The sequence below is a fragment of the Brassica oleracea genome, chromosome C3, assembly GCF_000695525.1.
Source record: "Brassica oleracea var. oleracea cultivar TO1000 chromosome C3, BOL, whole genome shotgun sequence".
Lineage (NCBI taxonomy): Eukaryota > Viridiplantae > Streptophyta > Magnoliopsida > Brassicales > Brassicaceae > Brassica > Brassica oleracea.
Window position 1 is genome coordinate 51287880 of NC_027750.1, and position 6296 is coordinate 51294175.

The following is a 6296-nucleotide window of genomic DNA, read 5'->3' on the forward strand; positions in this document are numbered from 1 at the left end:
CTTAAAATATATTATTTTTTGGCAGACGAGAAGAAAACAAATCCATGATCTTCTTAACAAGAGAAAAAAGAATAATACAGTTATTGTTTATTTTAATCAACAGTTAATCATAGCTTCTTTTTCATGCTCAATAGTTAATTTAATTATACCTAAAACCTAAAAATACCTCAACCTCTTTAAGAAGCTAACTTCAATTATGTACATCATCATTAGAGAAGTCAACACTTCAATGGATGACGATAATTAACATTATGATCCTCTACATACTAAAGCACAAGTCGTTTGGCCAATCATACTATACCACATGTCTTGTGCAATACATTTTTAAAAATTAAAAAAAAAACAACATAAATTGATCAAAATGTATTAAACGCAAGAAATAACTACCTCCGATTTCTATTAAATTATTTTTATAAAATAAAATTAAAAATCACCTAGAATCCCTAATTTTTCTCACATTACGCCCACTATGTCACGAACTTTAAAATTGATTGCTTTTCACAAAATATTAGTCACAATGAACTCAAGTTCTTATCTACCTTCATTCAGAAATTGTAAATTTCTAAATTTTCTGCAACAAAATTATTATTTTTTGGTTTCATTCATTATTTCTGCAATTGGTTTCGTTGATTATAATATTCACATTGCCGAGTCTACCGTTTGGGAACGAAGTTGACTTGCACCAAATTGAACAGGCACATATTTCGTTTTTTCGTCCTTTTTGCATCAGATTTTCTGTGTTTTATCCTGCCTCCCATTTTCCGATATGAATAATATGTATCGTGACAACAGAAGAAGTGACTATATTGAGTGATTGGTAATGTCCAAATGCATAAGCAACTACAACAGTCTCTGCAGGTAATTAATTGAAGATCCATATATTTTGAAATTTATCTTATTAGTACAATCAAGAGACACTGAAAATTTGACGATTTTACAGCTTCAAGCGACGCCAAAATATTGGCACCTAAAGGCTAAATCTATATATAGCAAGCGGGTTACCATCAGCCTTTGAGTCTTGAATTTAACTAGCCTGATAATTTTTCACCATATTGTTGTGATGAAGCATTAGTGAGATTTATAACGTTCAAACTCTTCAATGCTATTCTTAACTTGAACTTAACGTTGCTTTCTTCTTTTCTCATATATATATAAACTACATATGGTGAAAAAGTAAACAGAATCACATTTCAAATGCTCTCCTCTTCTTTGATGAAGAGTATTAATCTTTTGGTTTCAACATTTTTGGTGATGATTTTGCTGAAAACCAGAATAAAAGTTCACCTTGAAGCACAACTACGAAGCTCCAAAAAGCAACACAAGAAGAAGAAGAAGAAGAAAAAAGAAACATTTAGTGGACTAGAAAGCTAAGAGCAGGGCCTAAGAAACGCAGGTGGTAGTGGAAACGAGAACGACCCGGTCAAGCCATATGTTAGTTTTCCATTTTTATGTTCATAAAGTGGCATTAATTTTGTTTGCGTATGGATCAAAATAGGTTTTGCTTTGTTCTTAATAATATAGTTTTACCAGATTTGTAGTTTTTCTCTGAAATAAAATGGGGAAAGAATTATAGCAATGAAAAGGAAATAAGGTAGAAGAGCACAAGAAAGAAAACTAAGTATACATACATAGGAAAAGAAGACGGGGAAGACTATAAAGTTGGAGCAACTGGATTTTACCCAGAAAAAAAAACACTTGATTTTAAAACAACAATGCGATGTGTCTAAGTTTTCAATTATTCAATTTTGTGTGTTTTGAAACTCTATTTTTACTGGTTCTAAACGTGAATATTTCATTCTGTTAGATTTGAGTATTACTTTTATGGAAAAAAATAGATCTGAATAATATAGATAAAAAGAAGTTAAATTAATATATATTTTATATTTATATAGTTTGTTAGACGTAAAACTAGCAAAAATACTGTCAAATGATGTCAAGAGTTAAGGTTGGTATATTAGTAATTGTTCTTTTGAGTTTCCTCATTTTTATATTAGTTATTTATTTATTTTAAAATATTTTTATAACAGTTTTAAATTTTCTCTTATATCTATTAATAATTATATCTAGTTTACAAATATATATATATATATATATATAATATTATGCTATGCACGGGAGATAAACTAGTTACTAATAAATTAAAGACAAGTAAACACTGCTAAAACTACCGTGTGACTTGTGAAGTACAGCAATTATTAGGACAACAACCGAGTTAGAGCTGTAGCTATGAGCGCGACCAAGGGTTTAAAGAGAGGGATGGACGTGGTTGATATGGAAAATCCTCTAAGTGTTGCAGTCGGCGGAGCGACTCTTTCATTTTAATTTTGGAAAAGTGTACTCTAATAAGTTATCACAATGAATTCCTGATTACCTTACTTTAATGTGTAACGAAAAACCCTTAGAAGAATAGTATAATTAATGGTTTCATACTTTCATTCTATTGTAGACATGTTTACTAGTGTACGTTCTCCACCAAATATAAAAAATTTGGGTAGTACTATTCGTCGTATTTTTTTTTTTGAACTTAGCATTCAAATTAAATGCAGAAAAAAAATAAAACATTACAGCCATAAGCTATGGTTTTTGTTTAAGAGCCCATCAAGCCCAGTTACAATTGAAACACATAATAAGGATCAGTAAGACCGATGAGAGAGTGAAAAGAAGAATCGATGATCAGAAGGAGAGGAACGTGACGGAGACGGAGACGGAGACGGAGATAGAAGAGTCTTAAGCAAGCCACTGCTGCATCATTCGTGAAGATGAGGAAGGGTTTGTGCTTCTGAACGAGAGAATCCTATCCTTTATTTGCCTGTCAAGAAGCCTCACAATTGAATCCGTAGATCGGAAGATTTGGCGATGGAGGCGACCGTTGCGTTCCATCCAAGTCCAGTAAATGATAATTTGTGGGATTATGAGAGCTTCTAAGTGTTTTAACCGTGATGAAGCACACGAACAAAGTAAAAAAAAAAAGGAGTGAAGTAACCGTAAGTATTTGAGAGAGAAGAGAAATTTGAGAATTTAAGAGAATGAGAGGATTTGTGAGATTGAGAGAATGAAAGAAATGTTTGTATTGAATTGTGTGTTTAATTGTGTAACATACATGGTGTATTTAAAGGAAACAAAAGCAATAAGCACTCAATGGTGGAAGAATGAGGTCCCTCCTGTTGATTGAATCTGAGTCAAGACCCGATCCCAAGACCTCTCCGGCTGAATCGCACATCGTGGAGCTAAAGATCCCCATAAACTCCAGGAGTAAGGGCACATGAAGAACAGATGATCACGGCTTTCATCAGATTGGTTACAGAGGAGACATGTGGGAGATGTCTGATGGCCCCATCGGATGGTTCTGTCTTTAGTAGGGCATCGGTTCAGAACAAACAACCAGGAGAGGAAGCTATGCCTGGGGATTCCACCCTTGTTCCAAACCGTGTTGAACCAAGGTACAGAGACAGAGTTCCCATCAACACAAAGCTTCTCATAGATAATACCAGTACTGTAACGGTCGCTAATTTTTTCATCGACATCCCACTCATAATAATCTTCATTAGGGATGTTGTGTAGGGCTGAGGTATTAAGGGTTGGCCCAGCCCATAGATAAAAACTAAAAACCCTAACCCTAATTAATGGTTCTAAAGCATTTCGTACTAATTTAGTGTCGGGCTGAAATAAGTATGGGTTTAAATCGGGTTAGGCCTATTAGATTAATAAAAAAATAAATCTATGTTTTATGTTGAAACGACGTTGTTTTGTGATCACTTCTTCTCCAATTCAGCAGATACGACGATCCCTTCTTCCTCAAAATCGTCGACGATCTCTTCTTCCTCAAACTTAGACGACGATCTCTTCGTCTCTCTCTCCGCCAGTCTCTCTCTTTCTCGCCTGTCTCTCTCTCCGCTTCTCTCTCTCTCGCCGTCTGTCTCTTTTCGCCTCTCTCTCCGCCTCTGTCTCTCGAACTAGAGCAAACCCAGGTTAGGCCTTACAATCAATCTGGGTTTAGTTTAGAATTGTATGAAAGAGGTTACAAATGGTTGCCTTCAGAAGAAGAGTGGGAACGTGGAGTCAAAATATGTGACTTGCTGAAGCCTTTTAATACCATCAGCACTTACTTTTCAGGAGTAAAATATCCAACCGCCAATGTCTACTTCATTCAGGTGTGGAAAATTGAGGTGATGTTGAAGAAGTATGTTGATTGTGAAGATGATGGTGATGTGAGAACAATGGCTAGGGCGATGCAAAAGAAGTTTGCAAAGTATTGGAATCAATATAGTGTGATTCTAGCTATGGGGGCTGCTCTAAATCCGAGGTTGAAACTGGATATACTTCGATCAGCTTATCAAAAGATTGACCCAAGGACTTCTGAGGAAAAGGTTCAAGTTGTTAGGGACAATCTGATTTTGCTTTATGAAGAATATCAAAAATCAGCAAATCCTTCAAAGTTTTCTACAACATTAACTCCACATGAGCTTCTCACATAGTCACCACTTGAAGATGATATGGATGATGTAAGTTCTTCAAATTTTTCTCATTAGTTCTCATTCAAAAACAACAGCAAGTAACTTACTGTTTTTGTCTTTGTATATAACAGGATCTCTTTGAGCTTGAAAATAGCCTCAAATCTAGTTCAAGAAATGCTAAGTCAAATCTGGAAACCTATTTGGATCTTGAACCAAGACTAGAGATGAAGACTTTTGAAGACATGGAAGTTTTAAATTTTTGGAAATAAAATCAGCATCGATATGGCAATCTTGCTTCAATGGAATCTGACTTACTGAGCATACCCATCACCACTGTTGCAGCTGAGTCAGCTTTCAGTGTTGCGTCCTTTCAGAAATCGAATTCTTCCCAAAAATGTGCAAGCACTAATTGCCACTCGAAATTGGCTAAGAGGATTTGAAGAGTTTGAAGGTAAAAATTTCATTATCAACTTACATATTTTTTTATGTTCTTTATCTAACTTATATTCATTAACTACAGGAAATATTGAAGATTACTTCGATGATGAAGATGATGAATCTGTAAAAAGTAGCTCAAAAGTTAGAGACTCTAGCACATGAAGGTAAAGCTTTCCAGCAAAACCATTTGTTGATTTGGACTCCCAGAGAAAGTTTCTTTGGTCTGTGAATTGGAATTGATTGTTTGAAAACCCATTATGTTCTCATGGAGGAAAGTTTAGATTGATTATCAGTGATGGGTTTTATTTTAAAAGGCTGAAGCATATAACTTTGATTGTTTGAAAACCCATTATGTTATGTTGGCTATATGTTAATGTGTCATGTTCTTATTGTCTGTGTTGACTGTATATTTATGAGTTTGCTATTTGTGTTGTCTGTGTTCTTAGTTATATGAGAGCATGCACTTAGTTCATGAGATGTTAAAGCACCATGTAATGTGACTGGTTTTCATGTATCTTGGATTTTGATCTTAGTTTAATTACAATTTAGTTCTGTTGCGTCCTTAATTCTGTTGTACTTAATGCAAATGAGTAAATGTTCTGTTTTTTATGAGTTTGCTATATGTGTTGTGATGTACTTTATGCAGATGAGTTTGCTATCTGTTGTGTTCATGTTCTTGTTGTCTGTGTTGACTGTATTTTTATGAATTTACTATATGTGTTGTCTGTGTTCTTATGAGCTCATTGTTTGTATTCTTATGACCTTGAAGCAAGATGAAGATGTGGGGTTGTCATTCTGTGACAAGGAAGTAATAGAGTCAATGACAAATTGAAAAGAAAGAAGTCATATGCGTTAGAAGAGCCCAAGAGCAGAAGGAACCTTTATCAAAATAGAACTTTTTTACAATTTTTACAATGTCTTAGACTTGTTTTTTTTTCAAACTAAGTGTCGTGGTTTGCTATTTATATAAGACTCAAACCTTTGATTTAATGTTATTTGATTTAACTTTTTATATGATAACCACTATGGAAAATATTTTACATAAAAAAATATAAAGGGTTTAAAGGGTTAATAAGAGTTGAGCCCTATTTAACATAGTTTAATGGGTTTTGAAAGGGTTAGGGCTCACTTAGGGTTGAGCTTAAACTAAATAGGGTTGGGTTGGGCTGGACAACCCTATACAACATCCCTAATCTTCATTATCATTGAGATGGATAGTAGTTAGAAAAGCATGAATGTTAACTAGATTTTCTGACCTTGCAGGGGGGAGAAGCCAGTTGTTGTCACTACACAGAGAGGCAAGGGTTGCTTGGTCTTGGATACCTAAAGTTGAGTTTCCTCCGAAACTAAGGTAGGACCTTAGTGGTCCGAAAGGAGACCAGTTGTCACTCCAGAACCGACAAG

General features: G+C 34.6%; 1 long non-coding RNA gene across 2 annotated transcripts; it reads left to right on the forward strand.

Annotated features, from left to right (window-relative positions):
• Positions 1-3754: 3754 nt before the first annotated feature.
• LOC106333818 lies at positions 3755-5909 on the forward strand. Of its 2 annotated transcripts, XR_001268472.1 has the most exons (5): positions 3755-3968; positions 4152-4502; positions 4586-4905; positions 4975-5056; positions 5662-5909. It is a non-coding gene; the product is annotated as an uncharacterized LOC106333818 (long non-coding RNA). The 2 variants fall into 2 exon arrangements; XR_001268471.1 differs by lacking the exon at positions 3755-3968 and having other exon boundaries at positions 3975-4502.
• The last annotated feature ends 387 nt before the right edge of the window (positions 5910-6296 follow it).